Raw genomic sequence first — 21,986 nt, forward strand, 5'->3', positions numbered from 1 at the left:
CAAGACAGAGAAGCCAGTAGGAGAACACTTCAATCTCCCAGGACATTCAGTACAAGATCTCAAAGCAGCTGTCTTATTAATAAAAGAATTTCAGAAACAGACTTGAAAGAGAAGTTGCTGAATTACAACTTACCGGTATTACTAAACTGAAAACTATGGAGAAACCTGGTCTGAATAGAGATATTGGATTCTTGTCTCATTACATATCCTAATGTGTATGGTCATCTGCATACTATCCTTTGCTTTTTCCTGTAGGACTACCGGTAATTGCAGTCGTTAACAGTCCTCAACAGGTTTAACATACCCACTGAGTCAATCACCCATCTCCTACTACCCTTCTGAGAAAAACCCCATCCTCCATAGATGACCCTTCTGAAACCACATTTCTTCATTCTTGAGAAATCCAGCTTGCCTGCTAGAAAGTTGTCAACAGTGTCAAAGAGGAATTTACAAATTGGAGGTTCTTGATTTCCTCCACCTGATTTTTGCCTTCATCCCAGTGACTCTGCCTGATGCAGAATTTGCTTCAAATAGCCAGGGATTTAGCATCACCGTCACAGCTACGTATCCTTAGAAGGAGAGGAAAGGGCGGGAAAGCAACGCAAACGAAGCTTAAAGCAACATCTTGACTTTTAGGGCAGTAAGACATATTTCTGAAGAGCACTCATGCACATCACGGCCTTACTGAATCACTGAACCACCTTCTTGCCAAAAATAACAAACGGAAAAGGCTGTGCCATGGGAGTAGAATTATAGAATCATAAAATCATAGAATCATAGAGTTGGAAGAGACCACAAGGGCCATCGAGTCCAACCCCCTGCCAAGCAGGAAACACCATCAGAGCACTCCTGACATATGGTTGTCAAGCCTCTGCTTAAAGACCTCCAAAGAAGGAGACTCCACCACAATCCTTGGCAGCAAATTCCACTGTCAAACAGCTCTTACTGTCAGGAAGTTCTTCCTAATGTTTAGGTGGAATCTAAACAGGAGTTTTGTTGGGGGGAGGCAGGCCTTTTGTTGGGGGGCCAGGCCTTTCGTTGCTGGGGCAGAACCTCAGTTAGCTATGCATATTTTTTTATGGGTTTGGGGGGCAGCTTATCCCCCTTGGCTACCACCTTGGGCTGTGCCCAGGAAATCTAAATGTTGCACCAAGGAAGGAGCCATCCAGAGAGTTTATTTATGATTCCGTTTATATCCCAGTATTCTTTTGAGAAGATCAAGCTTGGGTCCCCAGCGATTGTCGGACCACAACTCCCCTCATCCCTAGCTAGCAGAAGCAGCGGTCAGGGATGATGGGAGTTGTAGTCCAGAAACAGCTGGGGGGCCTACGTTTGAGAGACAAAAGACCATAGAGGGAGCAGGGGACTCATCACTCAATGAGGACTACCTGATTTGTGTCCCTGCTCCTGCAACCCCGCAAACTCCCATTCAAGGAAGCTGTCATCTGCACATAGAATCATAGAGTTGGAAGAGACGACAAGGGCCATCGAGTCCAACCCCCTGCCAAGCAGGAAACATCATCAGAGCACTCCTGACATATGGTTGTCAAGCCTCTGCTTAAAGACCTCAAAAGTAGGAGACTCCACCACACTCCTTGGCAGCAAATTCCACTGTCGAACAGCTCTTACTGACAGGAAGTTCTTCCTAATGTTTAGGTGGAATCTTCTTTCTTGTAGTTTGGATCCATTGCTCCGTGTCCGCTTCTCTGGAGCAGCAGAAAACAACCTTTCTCCCTCCTCTATGTGACATCCTTTTATATATTTGAACATGGTTATCATATCACCCCTTAACCTCCTCTTCTCCAGGCTAAACATGCCCAGCTCCCTTAGCAGCTGCCACAAATTATTATTATTGTTTATTAAATTTCTTCCCCGCCCTTCATCCCAGGATCACAGGGCAGCTTACAATATAAAAACACAAAAATAACATAACGTAATAACAAACAAACAAAATACCCCCCAGTTTAAAAGGCCGTAGATTGTTTAATTTGCCAAAGGCCTGGGAGAAGAGTTTTTGCCTAGTGCCTAAAGATTTTTAATGAAGGCGCCAGGTGAGCCTCCTTGGGGAGAGCATTCCAAAGCGGGGAGCCACTGCAGAAAAGGCCCCGTTCTCATGTTGCCACCCTCCAGACTTCTTGTGGAGGGGGCACACGAAGAAGGGCCTCAGATGATGATCACAGGGTCAAATGCACACACCTCAACTTACCCACATTTTCTAATTGGATGGAAGCTGGTTTAAGGGAAATGCCAGGAATTGAACTTGGCGTCTTAATCATGCAAAGCATATCCTCTGCTGTGGAACCTCAAGAATGGTAATCATAAGTGTCCCATATGACTACATGGCCCCCCAGCCCCATACCTCCCCAGGTGCCCATTGGCTACTCATTCCATCTCATCCTGCCTCTGCTCCTATTTAGGAACAACATATCCAAGAAATATGCAACAGTGTAGGAGAGCCCTTGATAATTACCTGTCTCAGTGCAGGATATTATGAAGCTGCAAAACATCTATCATCATAAGAGGGCAAAGCCATGTCCTCTGTTGATTCAGAGGGCAGAACTCCCTCTAGCAGACTGAAGTTACAGGATAGTAGATTTTGACGGAACATCAACGGAAACTTCTTGATAGTAAAAGCTGGGTTTTTTATAGTAAATACCTGTAGATTGTTTTTCTCTCTGGCTTTACTTCCTTCCTGCTTCTCCTCCATCTCAGTTTGTGCTGGGCCTTCCTTTTGTTAACCTCATGACTGTTATGGTACACGTGTAATGTTTTGAGGGTTTCTGTTGAGGAGAACAGTGCTGCCCTGCTCTCTAAGCGGTTCCTGGGGCAGCTCTACACAGCAGTGGCTTCCTTGGTGAAAGCCAGCTCATTAGGGAGAGGTAAAAGGTAATGGTAAAGGACTCCTGGACGGTTAAGTCCAGTCAAAAGCGACTATAGGCTTGCAGCACTCATCTCGCTTTCAGGCCGAGGGAGCCGGCGTTTGTCCACAGACAGCTTTCCAGATCATGCGGCCAGCATGACTAAATCGCTTCTGGCGCAATGTAACACCATGATGGAAACCAGAGCACATGAAAATGCCATTTACCTTCCCGCTGCAGCAGTACCTATTTATCTACTCACACTGATGTGCTTTCAAACTGCTATGTTGGCAGAAGCTGGGACAGAGCAATGGGAGCTCACCCCATCAGGGGATTTGAACCGCCGACCTTCTGATCGGCAAGCCCAAGAGGCTTGGTGGTTTAGACCACAGCACCAACCGCATCCAGGGAGATGCAGGGCAACTGCCCCACCAATCTATGCAGCTGGGTAAAAGGTAAAGGGACCCTTGACCATTAGGTCCAGTCCTCACCAACTCTGGGGTTGCAGCGCTCATCTCACTTTATTGGCTGGCGTACAGCTTCCTGGTCATGTGACCAGCATGACTAAACCATTTCTGGGACACCAGAGCAGCGCATGGAAACGCCGTTTACCTTCCTGCCGGAGTGGTACCTATTTATCTACTTGCACTTTGACGTGCTTTTGAACTGCTAGGTTGGCAGGAGCAGGGACTGAGCAATGGGAGCTCACCCTGTCGTGGGGATTCGAACTGCCGACCTTCTGATCGGCCAGTCCTAGGCTCTGTGGTTTAACCCACAGCGCCACCCACGTCCCTCTATGCAGCTGGGTAGGCTTGCCTAAACAGAAATGGCTTTAGCAGGCGCCGGAAAGAGTACAGTGAAGGCATCTACCTGTGGTCAAATGGTGTCATGGACTTGTTGGATTCAGAGGAGTAGTGAGAGGCAGCAGCTGGGGAACCCCCAAGGGAACCCCCAACCAGGGGAAGAAGGCTCAGAGCCAGGAGACTGGTGGTGGGACAACGGCGAGTGGTCAGAGGGTCCCTTCTTCCAACATTACAATTCTATGATTCCGTGAAGGCCCCCTTCCATTCTGAGACTCTGTGTTTGTGCCCTTCTCTATGCTGGAGCAGTTTCATGAAAACAGTTGAGTAGGAAATGAATGGGTGTCACGCTGTTCATCAATGAGCAACCCTTTCTGGCATGGCATTAAGAAACCCAGAGAAAGGTACCAAGCTCTGCTTTCCCTTTCCCTCCGCAGCGAATGAAGAAGCCCCTGTATTTCATTGACTCTCCGAAGGCCGGAGTCCATGCAGAAAGACGAACAGCGTCCGCCTTTCGTTGTTGGACAACAAGCTTTGCCTAGGCCAGCTGTTAGAGCCGGGGCAGATGACAAGAGGCGCTGACAATGCAGCTACTTAGGCAAAGTGAATAGTTCATTAAGCGATTAAGCACCAACAAAGATTGCAGTTTCCATGTTGTAATCTTGCAGTCATATCCCAAAGTGCTAGGAGGGAGGCCAGGGCAAGAAAGGGGTGGCAGGGCTTTCTGCTTATCGCCTCCAGGCAGGGATAAAGACATTATCAGTCTCCCTTGGTTACAATCAGGCCTGCAGCAACCCTGGACATTTGCAGGACATCTGGCTTCCTTGTCTTCTTTATACCCAATTAAGGAGCAATGCTAACCTCCCCCATGACGGCCCAGCTGGGCTTTAGGGAGTGATATCTGCAGTCCTGCCATGAACAGGGTGGAAGCTGGCACACAGATTGGGCCCAGTGCTGTCATGTGATGGCAGTAGGGCCAGATCTGGCAGATCCCGGACTGACACGGCCCTGCCTTGCCCCACAACGCCCAGTTGTGGGGCCTTCTCACTGCGGAGAAAGTGGGAGGTCCGCACCAGTGGAGGGAGGCTGGCGTCACATTGCAAGAAGAGGCAGGAGAATGCAGCTCAACCAGAATGTGTGGAGGGACACTTGCACCCAGTCCAAACTCTTCCCTCAGCAAAGGGGGTTCTGATTTCTCTGCCCATCTGTTGGAAGGGGCGGGAGCAAGCAAACATGGACCCATGGGAACATTAATTCTATGGTTCAATGGCGGAACCAGCCCAGCAGTACAGTGGTAACTCGGGTTGCAGACACTTCAGGTTACAGACGCTTCAAGTTACAGACTCTGCTAAACTAGAAATAGTACCTCGGGTTAAGAATTTTGCTTCAGGATGAGAACAGAAATCGCACAGCAGCGGCACCGTGGCAGCAGGAGGCCCTATTAGCTAAAGTGGTGCTTCAGGTTAAGAACGGATCTCCAGAACAAATGAAGTTCTTAACCCAAGATACCACTGTACTATCATGCTCCACTGAGCCTGCTCACGTGGAAGGGCAGCACACTGGGCAAGCAGCAATAATAATAATAATTATAATAATAATATGTCGTTGTTGTTGTTGTTGTTGTTGTTTATACCCCGCCCATCTTGCTGGGTTTCCCCAGCCACTCTGGGCAGCTCCCAACAGAATATCAACAATGCGATAAAACATCGAACATTAAAAACTTCCCTAAACAGGGCTGCCTTCAGATGTCTTATAAAAATTGTATAGTTATTCATTTTCTTGACATCTGATGGGAGGGCATTCCACAAGGCGGGCGCCACTACCGAGAAGGCCCTCTGCCTGGTTCCCTTTAACTTCACTTATCACAGTGAGGGAACCGCCAGAAGGGTCTCGGCGCTGGACCACAGTGTCCGGGCTGAACAATAGGGGTGGAGATGCTCCTTCAGGTATACTGGGCCGAGGCCATTTAGGGCTTTAAAGGTCAGCACCAACGCTTTGAACTGTGCCCAGAAACGTACTGGGAGCCAATCAAGGAGAGGTGGCAGGTTACTGGATCCCAACCAGAGTCTTTAAGGCTCTGTATTCCCCCAAAAGGGGCACCTCTTGTGGAGGTTGCCCAAACCAGGAAGTATAAAAGAGCTTGCTTACTCATTTGCTCTGTCCGGGGTCCTGAAAGACCAGTCCTGTGGCCACTCTTGTATCCAGGAGCTCTGACCTGTGGCTGAAACTTGCTTGTCTGTTTTCTCTGCCCCACCTGACTACGGCTTCCTCTTTGGAAGGGCTGGACAAGGTCTGGGGCAGTGCAAAAGCTTGCCCATTCACCTAAGGCAGAGATGACCCATGGAGTGCCCACCAAATTCTTCAGACTACAACTCCCAACATCTCTGACTGTTGACCCAACCAGCTGGGACTGATGGGAGTTGCAGTCCATAACAACAACAGGAGGGTTCACTGCCCTGTGCCTGCCCAGAACACAGCAACAGAGGTTAAGAAAGAGTTCTTTCTTCATGCTGTAAGGGTAGAGGCCCAGCGGAAGCACAGGGCCCAGGTATGCAAGCAAGGCAGGAGATTCAGAGCTGAACGAAAGCAGCAGAGATGTCCCAACTGAGGCCACGCCTTTCTCCACCCAGCTTTTAAACATACGGTGTGGTGAGATCACTTGTAAGACACTCTCACTTTACAGGAATGCAAATGAGCATTGAGATGGGTTGATGCATCCCATTGTGTTTATGGCGGAGATGGTGTCCGGTTCTGGGTAACAAAACTGCATCCTGCCCCCTGCTCAACCACCCCATGGCCTGGTTGAGGAGCCCTCTCCAAAGAGGCTCTGCACTCTGCTAGACGGATGGTGGACAGAGCTGGAAGATCACGTCTCTGACTCCTGGAGTCAAAAGGGGAGAAACCTCCATCCTCCATTGCTGGGAGCAGCCTTCATCTCCACCCTATTCTGCTTCATTTCTTTCCTGCTTCTGGTCATCCTGATGGGGCTGCCAAACCATACCAGATCCTGAAGAAGCCAAGGGGCCTGGGACAACCATCCCTGACCCATGTCATATGATGCCAGGACGTGAGAGCCAGTGTGGTGTAGTGGTTAAGAGCGGTGGACTCATAATCTGGTGAACCGGGTTCGCTTCCCTGGTCCTCCACATGCAGCTACTGGGTGACCTTGGGCTAGTCACACTTCTCTGAAGTCTCTCATCCCCACTCACCTCACAGAGTGGAGGAGGAAGGGAAAGGAGAATGTTAGCCGCTTTGAGACTCCTTCGGGTAGTGATGAAGTGGGATATCAAATCCAAACTCTTCTTCATCGGGGGAAGAGGGGCTGGAGTCTGACACGGGAGATGGGAGTCAGTGATTTGTGGGGAACTGTACTGGCCAGGAGTCCAGAGGCAGGGGAAGCTTCAGAGCTGGAAGGTGGAGCACAGGATAGGTTAGGGGAAGAGGCAGGTAAGGAAAGCGAAGGACCAGGTGCTTCCCTGCCCTCTCCTGTACCACTGTCTCACAGAACCAGTAGGGGATTGAAAAGGGAGGAGCAGAGGACGTTGCCATGCAGGTGCAGTCTCCGGCTGCGTGTGTGCAGCCCGGCAGGGGAAGGCACGTAAACTGGTGGAGGGGGAATGGTCCCCTGCTGATGCAGCTGCTCCACAGAGCAAGGACCTGGGGATAGCTGCCTAGATGCTATATTGGTGTGTGTAGGTCCCTAGAGCTGTAGAAGTGGCTGTAAGTGTTATCTTTGACAATGAAGAGCTAACGATCTGCCATGTGCGTTCCTTTGGCTAGGATGTGCCCTTGACATACAACAGGGATGGAGACCACGTGACCTTCTAGATATTGTTGGAAACCAACTCCCATCAGCCCCAGTCTGCAGGGCGAAAGGTTGAGAATTATGGGAGAGGTAGGGCAACAACTGTAGATGGCTGCAGGTTCCCCATCCCTGACTTATCACTTGACCTACAGCTTCAAAACAATGGAAGGGAGCTTGCTTTTATGGCAACTGGCCCTGAAGGAGAAACAACCCCCCTCCCATCACAACTATTACTAGTGTTGGTGGTCCAACACACACGCACACACACCCTTCTCACCCAGCTGTGCCTTAGATCTTTACTTTTTTCCAAATACAAAATTGGGAAGCAGATATCCTCTTCCCCTGGAAGCCAAAATGGCCTATTACTTTAAGAAAAAACAGAAACAGGTCTGTTCCTCCACATTCCTCTGCTGGCTAAGCTGATCTCCCAAATGCTACCCTGATGAAAAAGCTGACATCAATTAATAGAGGTGCCAAATCCAATTATTTTGCCATTTGGCTCATCATGAGAAGCTTAGGCATTGGGTCTATATTTAGATTCGCCTCTGGAGGGTATCTAGCCTTTCTTCTGGGGGCAGGAGGAAAATTAGAAATTATAGTTTGTTGTTGGTAGGAACACAAGTAGATGCCTTACAGCAGGCATAGGCAAACTCCGGCCCTCCAGATGTTTGGGACTATAATTCCCATCATCCCTAGCTAACAGGACCAGTGGTCAGGTGGTTTAGACCACACCACCACCCGCATCCAGGGAGATGCAGGGCAACTGCCCCACCAATCTATGCAGCTGGGTGAAAGGTAAAGGTAAAGGGACCCCTGACCATTAGGTCCAGTCGTGACCGATTCTGGGGTTGCGGTGCTCATCTTGCTTTATTGGCCAAGGGAGCCGGCGTACAGCTTCCAGGTCATGTGGCCAGCATAACTAAACCACTTCTGGCGAACCAGAGCAGTGCACGGAAACGCCGTTTACCTTCCCGCCGGAGTGGTACCTATTTATCTACTTGCACTTTGACGTGCTTTCGAACTGCTAGGTGGGCAGGAGCAGGGACTGAGCAACGGGAGCTCACCATGTTACGGGGATTCGAACCGCCTACCTTCTGATCAGCAAGTCCTAGGCTCTGTGGTTTAACCTAATAATTGATTAGGATGTCCCTATTTTCATCAAAGAAATGTTGGAGGGTGTGTGATAGAATTTCAGATTCCATACTCAAAAAAGTGAGGATTTTGGGATCATGGCAGTGCTTTTGTCCTCTACCTCGGGCATCTCTTCCCCCCTTGTAGCCCCAGATGCAAAGGGGAGGATTTTAGAGAGAGAAAATACACAATTTGTTGCTCCATTCTGTTCATATTCCATTCATTTCTTTTTTCAGAGAGTAGTAATTAGTCATCTCAATTACTGTTTCCAGATCCAGAGGGGATCAAGGAAACAAGTTGTGCGAAGGTGTGTTATTTGCTCACTCTTTGGATCCAGGCCGCGAATGTTGCGTCTGTATTCGTACACCATGGTACGAAAATGAAATGAAATCTTCACACAGTCCTCAGAACAACCGGTTTGGCCTCTTTTTAGAAGCATGTCAGGTATGCCGCTCTTTCCTGTCCTGCAGATTGCCAGGAGGCCGTGAGAAGCAGCAGCTGGTTGTTACTTAACCACTCGTTATGGATTTGGCGTGTAATTATGAGTAGGTGGAACAGTTCCAGAGAGGGAGAGAGAAAGAGAGAGAGAGAGAGGTGTTTGGGTATTCCAGTTTGGCCCGATTGCAGAAGTGGGCCCAGTGTAACAGAGTGAAGCTGATGAAGAATTTCATGGGTCTGGAAGTAAGGGAGCTTTGTTTCTGAGATAGATAGATAGATAGATATTCTACCTGTCAGGCTTTGCAAGGGCTTCTCCTTGAGAAGGGGAGAGTCTCTTGTGCTCAAATGCTGCTCACGGGTTTCCTGCTGGCTGGACTAGATGAGAGCCATTGGCCTGATCCAGCAACCTCTTCTTATGTTCTTATGGCAATACCAATTCTACATAAGGCAGCTTCCTGTATTCCTCCTGTTTTTAGAAGGAATTTTGGGCATGCATTTTCTAAGCTTGCCAGGGATCAGTGACCAGGCTCGTGGATTTCATTAAAGGCTTCTCAACCTTCCCCTCGCTGATTTGATCACCATGCGTGTTGAAATCACATGCTTAGAAAGCATTTTGGGTTTTCACCTGATTTTGTGGAACCATTTTTATGTTCTCTATGGAGCCTTTGTGATGGGGCTTACTATTCTGCAAAATTTGGGGTTTTCCATTCGTTTCTTCTCTCTGAGCATCAAAAGCTGCTCACTTTGGAAGAGCATCATGGAGGGTTGCAAGTTAGCGTTGGCTTTTATTCGTAAGCAGCATCAACCAAAGAATTGGCGCTTGCTGGCGTGTTATCTCCAATTACCTACAAGCTAGGTGTACATCATCGCTCCTTCCCATGAGAGTTGACTCAGCACTAGGTTTCTGTAAGGCTGTTGAATAACCAGCATGTGACAGTGACACCTGCCCACAAATGGCACTGCGGTGACTCACGGTGGCAGAACCAAGATTGAGAGCACAGTGGTGAACTGAGCCCTCGTGTCTTTCATTATGTTAAATGAAACATGTGTCACTGAGGGTTCAGGAGGCTAGTGCATTCTCGGTTCATGAGTGTCTCCAGTCCTCTGCCCTCGCTGGATGCACTCGGGCGCACATGTGCTCAGCATCTGACTGCATGCACACACATGCTCAGGCACACATACGAAACATGCCAGCAACTCAGAACTGGCTCAGAATGAGAGGAGGGTGAAAACCGAGGCAGGAAATGCTGGAGGAACAATGGGACAAAAACGCCCACCAATTAATTAAGTCGATCAGCCACACATTAAATCATTTAGTCAGGTAGCTAACTTTAACTTCATACATTAAAACAAGAAACTAAGCCAAATAACTGGAATGCCTTCCATTAAACAAGTCGATGAACAGACGCCATGTGTCTTTTATGTGTATTTCAATGAACCGAATAGAAAGAATTTGAGTCAGGGGGGCGTGGAGATTGTGTGTATGAACTTAACAGTGCTTAATTTGTTTATTTTAGTTGCTATTCTCTTAATATTGATTTACAGATTATAAAGGCCATATTGATGTGTTCATCACAAAACAGGTCTTTTGCTGAAATTGTGATGTTTAGCTTATTTTTCAGTTGCTGCTTTGTTAATAGTGCTTTGGTATGGTAATTGTTTCGCTGATAATTTTATGCAATTTATGCTGCATCTGTGATGCTCTACTTCTTTGGCAATCACTCATAGCCGAGTAAGATTGTCTTCCATGAAAATGATCTTAACAGTGAGTCTGTAACTGACTGTGGAGGCCAATTCTGGATCCACATGTCCTTCCACAGTGGGGACATTGGTTTCCGGGCGGGAGTTGATCACGGTGTGGATTTGCCAAGCGTGCCTTCCTCTTAGCACGTTTCTCCCTTTCGTCCTGAGTTTGAGCATCTTCAAAGCCCATGACACCTTTGGTAAAGACTGTTCTCCAACTGGAGTGCTCGCAGGCCAGTGTTTCCCAGTTTGTTGGTGTTTATACTACATTTTTTAAGATTTGCCTTGAGAGAGAATTTAAACCTCTTTTGTTGACCACCAGCATTACATTTTCCATTTTTAAGTTCAGAATAGAGTAGTTGCTTTGGAAGACGATAATCAGGCATCCGCACAACATGACCAGTTCAACAAAGTTGATGTTGAAGAATCATCGCTTTGACACTGGTGATCTTTGCTTCTTCCAGTACGCTGGCATTAGTTCGCCTGTCTTCCCAAGTGATGTGTAAACATTTTTGGAGACACCGCTCTACTATGTTATTGTTAGCCAGTGGAGGTGCAGTGCTTAGAGTGTTGGGCCAGGACCTGATAGACCCGAGTTTGACTTCCTACTTGACTCAGTCGCTGCCTCTCCCAACTGCCCTACCTCACAGGGTTGTTGTGCTGAGATGAGGAGTGGGAGAACTATGCAAAAGCCACCTTGAGCTCCATGGATCGAAAGGTGGGCTATAGGCACAACAAACAAATAAACAAAAATAAAATAGAATACTGTTTGTAAGCCGCTTTGGGATTCATTTGAAATTCAATAAATGTAATTGGGCACAGAATCGGCACAGAAAGCCAATAAATCAAACTAAAAGCCCAGGTGACGAATAACTGGGGAAACCCAGCCAGATGGGCGGCGTAAAATTATTGTTGTTGTTATTATAACTGCATAATAAAAGAGGGGAGAGCTCCTGTGGCACAGTAAGTGTGTCTGGCTGTTAACCAGAAAGTTGGTGGTTCAAGCCCACCCATCCTGATGGACTAAATGACCCTGGGGAGCCCCTTCCATAGGTGCAGCCAGGATTTATTTTGGGGAGGGGCAGGACACCCACCTGTCACCATCCTCTGTCTGGCTTACAGCCTTTCTCAACCTTGGGTCCCCAAATCCTGTTGAACTACAACTCCCATCACCCCTAGCTAGCAAGCCAGAGCTCAGGGATGATGGGAGTTGTAGTCCAACAGCATCTGGGGACCCAAGGTTGAGAAACACTAGTAGATTCGGAATGAAATGTCTCAACAGCAGTTGTTTTAAATTACTTTCTTTGGACCCCAAGTGCTCAGAACAATCGCTTTCTACAGTTTCTACTTTTAGTTTAGTATTTTTATTTACTTGATTTAGGAGGACAACTGCCTCCCTGTCCCCTTGGCCCTCCTGGCTACGCCAATCAACGGTCCCTTCCTACTCTAGGATTCCTATACGGATCTAGCAGAACTCGAACCCGCGACGGGGGTTGGCAGCGGCTGGGCGCGCGTGCGCCTTTACGCGCCGGGCGGGCGTGATGTCAGCGCCTGCGGGGCGGGCTGAGTCAGTGCAGCGCCCGCCCGCCCCGCATTGTTGCCTCGCCGCCTGTTTGCTGCGCTCACCTGTCCCCACCCACCCGGGCGGGGCGCCCCGCGACGCGAGCGAGCGCACCTCCCTTGGCGGAGTCCCGCGGACGCCCTGTCCCGGCTGCGCGGCGAGAGCGATCGAGCAACCGAGCGGGTAAGTGCTAAGCGCTTGGCTTTGGGCATCTTTAGTTCACCAAAGTTTGGATCCGTGGCTCTCCAGGTCCGGCGCGTATTCGCCGTGGCGCGGAGAGGTTTGGCGCGGGCTTGGAAACGACGCGCGCCGCTTTGGAGCTGCTTGCTTCCGAGGAGCCTAGCCGAATCCCGACTCCTGATCTCCCCGCGCTCCTTTTCCTCCTGGCGAGCGATCCATCCGCGAGTGGCTTAAGCCGGAGGGCGCACGGCGGCTGGAACGCGCGCTCCAGGCTTTCCCACGTTAGCTCGCCCTGTTGGGGGCTTAAGCGGCTTTCGGATTCCGAGGGCGTGGGTCACAGCTTCAGGAACGTGGAGACGGGTCCGCAAGCGGGTTAGACTGGAGGTTGGGCACGTTTGGAAACTATTTTAGCAAAACTTCTTCCCTGCGTTGCTCGGCGCTGTTTTTAACTCCCCATCTATGTTTATTTAGCTCCCGAACGATTTCGTCTACTAATTTCTTGTCTGTCTCGGGCTGCAAATTTGGCAGTCCAACACGCATTTGTATTCGATACTTTGGGCTCCACTGTTTATTTAGTCTTCCCAGTTCAGTGGGTGAGCATCTGCCTGTGTCTTTATACATAATCTGCCAACTGAAGATGTATAGGATGAAATTCTGTCCTCACAATGCTTGTGGCAGGATAAACCTATTGGTCTTTAACAAGCCACCTTTCTTTAAAATGTGAAGGGGGAAAAAACAATAGCATCGTCCCAGCATGCTGAAATATTGAAATAATAATTCCAGCCCCCTTTGGATTAAATGTACCTGAATAGGTAGGTTTAAGTGATTTCAGGTTTCTGTATTCCTTGCGCTGGGTCATTTCTGAGTTTGATTCTATGCATGTTTACTCAGAAGTAAGCATGAGGTCTTACTGTACTCCCAAGTGTGTGTGTAGGGCAGGCTTTGCAGTCCTGGTCATGTCTGCTTGGGAATAAGGCCCAGTGAATCTGGTGGAGTTTTCTTCCGAGTAAATGACTTTGGGATTAGGGCAACAACTTTGGTGGAATTATGCCAGTTTGTAGGATTAAATTTGCTGAGTGCCAGTGTGACCAGCATCCAAAGAATCACACTGCTGTTTCCAAGGGAAGGGGTCATGCAGACAAATCTCACTTGATGCTCCCTGGTGCAGTTGCCTCTGTTCCCTTCCCTGTATCTAACCTTTGATTGTATGTTCCTTGGGGCAGGTACCTACCCTCTTAAGACCTTGCAAAGCTCTATGCACATTGAGGGTGTTGTATTAAATGTAATGATGATGATCATGAGGACACTTGAGTTTGTGAATTGTAGTACTGAGATGTGCCATTGTTGTGCAAACGAGGCCTGAAAATGGATACTGTTGAACCCTGAATTTATTTGCCTCTTTCTCCCCTCCCCTCCCTCCCCCCTAATCTTTCCTTGCCACAGGGGGCCGTTTAGGCAGACAAGGAAACTAGAGTTCCACCCTTGTGCTCTGCTCTTAAAAACAATTATTTCTTTATACCCTCAGTTGATTTCACTTGTGGCTCAAATGGCAACCTTGAAATTCTACAGTAAATCATCTTTGCTGAATGTGAGAGAATAACTGGGGAGGCTTTGCAATAATATTCCTACTGTACAACATGTTCTGGTCTTTCTGCGTAGATCAGCCTTTTGCTTTGCCTCACCTTTTTTTGCAATTGGGGGGGACATCCTTGCCAGCTTTGGCCAGTTGACCTTGTTTGGATTGCTTGACACTTTACGGGTAACGGCAAAATTCAGCACATACATTATTCTGTTTCATTCACCAATAGTTAGAATTTTGCTGCTCTCAGAGTGGTTCAAATGTATCTGTGGCCCATACAATATTCTTATGGCAGGCCCAGCCAGGTGCCTTTAGAAAATGAATTTGATTGTGTGTCCGCATTTGTTTGATGTTTTAACCATTTTACTGTGTGCTGCTGTGAAATTTATTTTGAGTTGGTAGTTTATATGCATTCTTAGAAATGGTCACACCATAATGCAGATTTGCTACATTCCTATAAGTAACTAAAAACAAAAACCAACCAACCAACCAACCGCATAATGCAAATGAGATGGGTGGGCAGGCTGAGCAATGGAAAGCTAGGCCAGATTGTCAGTTACTGGCTGAAGTGAGGCTTCCAGTGGGGATTACCCTGGAGAGCATCTCAGCTGCTACAGCTTCTGCTAGGTGAAGAACGTTCCCAGTTTTAATTCCTAGCATCATCACCAGCTTTAATAGAGCTTGGGTGGTAGGCAGAGGCATTTCCCAGACCCAAAACCAAGGACAGCTGCTTTCAGCTGGATGGATAAATAAATAGACTTGAGCCCCACGCTTATGTCTGCAGGGCCTTGTAGCTAAATGGTAGAGAATCTGCCTTGCATGCCAAAGGTCTCAAGTTCAATCCCCAACATCTCCTGGTAGGGCTGGGAGAAGACCTGTATCTGAAACCCCGGAGAGATGCTTCTAGCCTATTGGCCATACTATGGAGCTAGATAGATTCATGGCCTGACCTGCTGTAACTTAGACCACTTCTTGTGTTCCGACATTTTGACCTGAGTTTCCAGCTAGCAATTATTCTGCACCAGCTCTGTGTTGGGTTCACTTCTCCTAAAGAGTCCTTCTCCTGCCCCCCCCCCCAATGTTATTCCAAGAAAATGAAGCCTGGAGCTGCAAGGAGGTAACGCGAGATTTACTCCTGAGCCTGTGGGAATTGGTGTAGAGCAGGTGCGAGGGAACCTTCGGCCCATGGCAAAGATGTGGCCCTCCAGACCTCTCTGTGTGGCCCCCCAGAGCTGCCTCGAAGCCCTGCCCCTTGCCCTCCTCCTCCATTGCCTTGCCAGAATGTGCTCTCGAGCCAGCATAATGCCTCTTGCTTGCCCATACGAAGAGAGGGGTTTGCGTGTAGAAATCATTGGCTTTTGCATGGCTGGGATTTGGTCTTGCTGTGCAAAGCTGAGATTCGCGTCAAGTTGCTCTTTGCAGTTTAGCTCCTGGCCATATCTATCCTTGGTTTTTGCCTTGCCGGTCAATGGCATGTGGCCCCTGGCACCAGGAAATGTGTCCCTCGGGCCGGGAATGTTTTGAGTTTCGTGGAAACTCCTGAGACAGAATGGAAGTTCCCTTTCCTGGTGAAAAGTTTGGCGAAATGCAGCAAGCTTGTGTGCTTTCTCACTGCTTTGTTGGCCTGGCTTAGAAGATCTCACCCTGTCCTTTTCAGACTAGACTTTCTCTTTTCCCTCTTGAATTCCCAAATCTGCGCTGCCAAGGTTGCTCAGACAGTGGTTACAATCCTCTGTTGTGGGTGCTCACTCGTACTTTTGGCAAAACAAGCCCCAGTTTGTTTGTCATTCAGCCGCTGATTTAATATTTAACTCCGCGAGGTGTCTGCATCGGCCCTTGGTACGTTAGGGAGATTTTGGACAAAGGAAGCCTTTGCAAGGCTAAATTTCCAGTAGCCCCCACCCCCCAGCTGGCAAACTGTTATCCTTGTTCGCCACCTCCGCCTATCATTTAAGGCTCTTTTCATGCTGCTGGTGGCTCTTTTGGGCAGAGCCCAGCCGTCCAGCCCTGTTTACCCTCTGGGCCCAACCCCTCTCTTGGAATTTCACAGACCACGGCTTTGGAGAGAGAAATGCTTAACTCCTGGAATCCCGGAAAAGGTCTAGCGCTCACCCACGAATGAGCAGCAGGGGTTGCAGAAGATACCTCTTAACCTTAGCAGACATGTGTTTCCAAACCTGAGATAATGGAAAATTGGGGGCAGGGGATGTATAGGAGAGCATCTGTAGGCAGAAGGGGTGCTTAACCCTTTCCGTGCCTGTGAGGTCACTCCTGCAAAAAACACCCCTCCAAAACTGCTCCCTTAGGTGAGTTTTTCCTTTTGGAGCCCCGCTGAGACAAATGGGCTACAAATGGCCATGATTGGGGATATTTTCAAGGGGAATGGCCAAGGAACTCTTACTTCCTAAAAGCTGGGAGCCTCACTTCATAAGCAGGTAGTTTTGATTTTAGGATGCTTTCATGAGGTGAGTGTTGCTAAAGTGACAACTGTAATTATGTTAGCAAGTTGCCTGGGATTGAAGGAAGACATTTGCCCTTATTTATCCCTTCGTTCTTATCTGTTTTTCCCCGGAGTGGCAATTGCTCTTGCTTCATAGGACACAGTGGGAAAGGTTTAGTGCACCAGTGGGGAACCTGTGGCTTTCCATTCATTGCTGGATTCGAATCATCCTTGACCATGCTAGCTGAGGCTGATGGGAATCGGAGTCCAGCAGGGGGTTGGACTAGATGACCCCCAGGGTCCCTTCCATCTCTACAATTCCATCTGGAGGGCCACAGCTTCCTTGCCCCTGGTTTAACACCATACCCTGCAATGCTTCCTACATTTGGCATTTTGCCTCTAAATGAGCTTGGATGTAAGATAACATAGAGCACCAGCTATATATAGATCTAACCCTTGGGTCCCTACAGCTTTACAGAGGCAGCCTACTTTAGAGTAGGGTTGTCACTAAATCTGATCTGTAGCTCTAAATCTTCTCTGTCCCCTCCCTAAGGTGACATGGCTCACTTTCTTATCTGAGTTTGTTTTGCTGAAACCTGTGTCTTGCCCTTTTAATCTTTTCCCCACCCCAGTGCTCTCTCTTTTATTTTTAAATATAAAACATTGCCATTTTAAATGCTGCTGTTTGTCAACGATTTCACTTTATCCTGATGGCCATTTGCAGTTGGACTGTTTGTTTCTATTCTGTAGAATATTCTGTAGGGTGGGTGGGGAAGTATTTTGGGTTAGTGCCAATTTTTTTAAAAATAAATAAATTTGGCACAATCCTGTGCAGGTCTCTTTCCTCCTGCTTGTGTGTGGGGGGGGGGGGGGATAGGATTGCATCTCTGGTGAACAGTCAAAACTGCCTGTGTTTACACATCACAGTAAACCACCGCTAATAGTTTGCTATGAATGTTCAGGTGGCTCCTCTCTGGTGTGAGTAACAGATCGCAACCCCTGACTTAGCAGTTTTGTGTCCGCTCAGGGGACCGATAATTGTTTTATGCTCCAAACAAACCACAATGTGAAGCCAAGGTTTATTCTTGGCTTATCAGAGTTTGTTTGAGTGACACAAACCAGGATCCTCTGTTCAGATGTAATGCTAAACCAGGCATTGTGGTTTCTTGCTCCCATTTAAGCTCGGGGAGGAGTGAAGTATGGAAAATCTTTACCTATTGTCTCTCTCTCTCTCCTTTTTAAACCCCCCCCCCCCAGCAATTCAGAATTTTTTATTTTATTTTAACTGATGGAATGGATGTAGAAGCGTAAGGAACCAAAAGAGATGCAGTCTGCTGAGCAGAACTAGGAATATTCCAAGTGCTGAGAGTTGAGGTAAAGGTTTGTGGGGGGGGGGTTTGGGAGGGGCAAGGGATTGTGCTAGGAATTATTTCCCAGCCTTCCCAATAAAACTGCAACAAGGTTGGGGCCACAAATCCCTGATGTGGACAGGGTTGCTGGCTTTCCATTTCCTAACAAGTCTCCTGCAAGACGAGAAATTCTGTGCTGCTTAGAAGTTTGCTCCCCTGCCAGCATTTTTGTGTTGGTAAAAACTATTATCTCAGCACATTCCCAACTCTCCCCACCCCCTTTTAAAACCATGTTTTGATTTAAACTGATTCGAATAGTTCCTCAATTTTAAAAATAGACATTGTCGTAATTCAGTGTGCACAGCACTAAAGGCAGCCACATGAGAAGGTTTAAATTGGTTTGTTTGGAGAGTTTATCCCACGCAGGTGTCTGTTACTTATGGTGCGGTCACACCCAGACATCGCTTGCTTCGGGATAAGGTTGCCAGGCTGCAGTTTGGAGACTTTGGCACTTATTTTAAAATTGCTTGTAAATTCAGAGATGAGGCACCTATGGCATTCCTTTCTTGTTGCTATCTTCTTCCTATCTCATCCTGCTCTGCTGCCTGTACTTTTTATCTCTTGGCTCCATTTTCTGCCAGCTGTAGGAAACAGGACTCAGCTGCCCTGCATATCAGGTGGGAAAGAAGGCAGGTGAAAGGATTGGGGGGGCAGCGGAGAGAGAGACCTTTGCGCACGAAGTAGATGCTCTACAGCTGACTTACAGCCCTTCCCTTGAATAATTTGCTTGGGTGTCTTCTGGTGTCTTGCATATTTCTGTGTCCAGTATGCTATGTGAGCAGCTAATCCACCTTGATGCTGTCACCGAAGTGCGTACCAAAAGAGTCTGCTTGTTTTCAAGTGCAATTGGCATTTAAACTTGGCTGTGTCTTGTAAACTGCAACATTTGAGGTAACCTGTATGAGATCTGCAATACATAGGTTTACAAATGTGGTCCAGCAAGGTCTTCAATAGAGACCCTGCTCCGGGTTCCGCCATCTCGTTGAAGGTAAAATATGGTAGCAGGTTCTTTCTGGTGGTGGCCCCCTCCGGGCTATTTTCTGCCTGCCTTTCAGGCACTGCCAGAGTGACAAATGTGAATTCTGCACATTCCCACTCCCCCTCCCTCTACCCAAGCAAGCAAGTTCAAAGACACCTTTCAGCCAGGCGAGGATGGTGCAGAGACTCCAAAGTGCTTAGAGAGGTCTGGATTTGGGCCCTGGGCCTGATATTACCCATCCCTCATTTAAGACCTCCATAGCTCAGTTGGCAGAGCATGAGACTCTTAATCTCAGGGTTGTGAGTTCGAGTCCTACGTTGGGCAAAATGTCCCTTCATTGCAGGGGGGTTGAGCTAGATGACCCTCAGGGTCCCTTCCAACTCTGTCAGTCTATGAAATGGTAAGCTGTTTGTGTTTTTCCTAGTCAGGATGAGCAACCTGTGGCCTTCCAGTTTTTGTTTTTGTTTTTTTACTTTCTTATTTATTTATTTATTGGTTTTCACATATTACATTACAATACAAATGTACCAAAGCCAACACCATCTCCTCCCCATCCCCCCATACATTTATATTTCCTCAATCCATCATATTATTCTTTCCTCCCTCCTCCCACTTCCCTCCACCCCCATTCGATTTCCTCCATATTATACAATTTACAATAATCTTTGCCTTCTACAGTCTTCTCAATTCATCTATATATTCTTATTATCTTTCCTTACTAAGTTTTCTTCCATCCAGTACTTCGCATTTTAATCTAGGCATATTAGCATATCTTTCTTTGAGCAATATTTTGCCGTATATTCACCAAAACATTTCCACTCCTTTTTTAAATTTTTGATTCGACTGATTTCTTATTATAGCAGTTAATTTTTGCCAAAATTAAATATTCATTTAGTTTACAAATCCATTCCTCCTTTGTTGGTATAGTTTGTGACTTCCACCTAGCAGCAATCACTATTCTAGCAGCTGTAGCAGATACCATGGGGGGGGGGGGGATTTTCCTATATGCAAGCACAGCTACAGTGGCGTTCCAGTTGTTGTTGGACTGCAACTCCCATCATGCTGGCCGTTCACCGTGCTGGTTGTTGCTGATGGGAGTTGGAGTCGAGCAAAATCTGGAGGGCCGCAGTTCCTCCATTCCTGATTTGCATGAACATAGGTCTTGTGAATTCAGCAGGAGTATCTTGGGCTTGCCGATTAGAAGGTTGGCAGTTTGAATCCCCGCAATGGGGTGAGCTCCCGTTGTTTGGTCCCAGCTCCTGCCAACCTAGCAGTTCAAAAGCACACTTGTGCAAGTAGATAAATAGGTACCGCTCCGGCGGGAAGGTAAACGACTGGACCTAATGGTCAGGGGTCCTTTACCTTTATCTGCCCCTACTGCACTGCAGGGCGTTAGACTAGATAACTCTTACTGTCCCTTCCAACTCTGCAATTCTATGATTCTCTGAAAAGGAGTTCAGAAATCTTTTCAATAATAGTCACCACCCTTCCACTGCCTGTGGAACACCCCCCCCCCCAAGAAAGCCCCCTGATATTTAATCTATTGTCTTTCTAGCACCATATGAAGCCTTTTTAAAAACTCCCCCTGGCCTTGAAAAAATAAAATCATATCTCTTAGTGTTCTTCTTTACTGCATTTTGCTGTGATTTCTAGGATGTGGTTTGTATCTCCACGAAGACATTTTTTGTGGCGCACTCTTAATTGCACGACTGTTGCTGAACTTGTGCACACTGCTGCTCCAATAAGGTTGTTCCTGTTTCAGGGGATTTTTGTGTTGCTTGTTTTATCGGCTCTGCAAGTTTTGATCTGTTTGCGGTTGTTCCTCGCCTGGGGAACCCAGCTCCTGGAGTGGCAGTACGAAAACATTTGCAAAACGGCTGCTCCTCTCTCGAACGAAACAGAAAGGCAAGGCAGGTGGTTTGAGGTCGCTCAGGCTTCCTTTGGCTTCTTGGTACCGTTAAGCTGCCTTAAGACCGCCAGCTTCCTAGAATGCCTTGTATCCATATTCTATCAAAAGCTGGCTCTTGTTCAGCTAAGATTTCCCCCCTGCGAAGGTTAAAGCAGGCAATGTAATGGCTAACCGTGTTCTGAAAAGTAGGGTGGATAATGGCATGTTTCGTTTCTTTTTTTAAAAAATAATTTTGTATTAGATTTTCCACAGTGATAACACAAACCACAAAGCAAAATGATACACAAAAACAGAAAAAGAAAAAGGAAGAAAGAAAGGGGGGGAAAGGGGGGGAACAATAAACAGATAAACAATAACAACAAACTTACCGTATTTTTCGCTCTATAAGACGCACCAGACCACAAGACGCACCTAGTTTTTGGAGGAGGAAAACAAGAAAAAAAATATTCTGAATCTCAGAAGCCAGAACAGCAAGAGGGATCACTGCGCAGTGAAAGCAGCAATCCCTCTTGCTGTTCTGGCTTCTGGGATAGCTGCGCAGCCTGCATTCGCTCCATAAGACGCACACACATTTCCCCTTACTTTTTAGGAGGGAAAAAGTGAGTCTTATGGAGCAAAAAATACAGTAATTCTTCACAAATCCAAACTTTTAAACATCTTGGTTGACTTCCTCAAATCCCTCCCTTCTGAGTTTCCTTGTAATTAAAAGTAACAGCTTTCCAATATCATTATTAAACTAAAACAATTTCCAATTATAGTCCATCTTATTCACTTTTCTAAACATTCTAATTCCCATTTATTTGATTATAACTTAATTTAATCCTAGGCCTATTTGTTTCTTTCAAGTAATTTCTAATTTTTTATATTACAATATTTATTGTAATATATTTATGTTTCGTTTCTGCCTGTTCTTCATCCATGCAACACCAGCAACTTATTTAGGGTTGAGGTGCAGTCCAGGCACTAACTTCTAAGTTCCAATAGACTTAAAAACATAAGAAGAGCCTATTGAGTCCAGTATCCTGTTCTCTCAGTGGCCAAGCAGATGCCCATGGGAATTCCCCAGGCCAGGACCTGCGCACAGCGCCATTCTCCCTTCTTACAGTCTTCGGCAGCTGGTGCTGAGAAGCAGTGTTCAAAATTAGCCAGGGGCC

General features: G+C 47.3%; 2 protein-coding genes across 3 annotated transcripts in view; both read left to right on the forward strand.

Moving 5' to 3' along the window:
• LOC310686824 (GTPase KRas) overlaps nucleotides 1–21,986 on the forward strand; it is a 263,944-nt gene that overhangs the window by 67,004 nt on the left and 174,954 nt on the right. The window lies entirely within an intron of this gene.
• Nucleotides 12,382–21,986, forward strand: part of PROSER2 (proline and serine rich 2) — a 32,590-nt gene continuing 22,985 nt past the window's right edge. Inside the window, exon 1 of one of the 2 annotated variants that reach the window (XM_083461438.1) lies at nucleotides 12,382–12,519. The gene's annotated coding sequence lies outside the window, so the exon portion shown is untranslated. Of the gene's footprint in view, nucleotides 12,520–17,800; nucleotides 17,910–21,986 lie in introns of those variants that run through there. The other variant, XM_083461439.1, reaches the window with a different exon arrangement.

The sequence above is a fragment of the Podarcis liolepis genome (assembly GCF_965112155.1).
Source record: "Podarcis liolepis genome assembly, chromosome: 10".
Classification (NCBI taxonomy): Eukaryota; Metazoa; Chordata; class Lepidosauria; order Squamata; family Lacertidae; genus Podarcis; species Podarcis liolepis.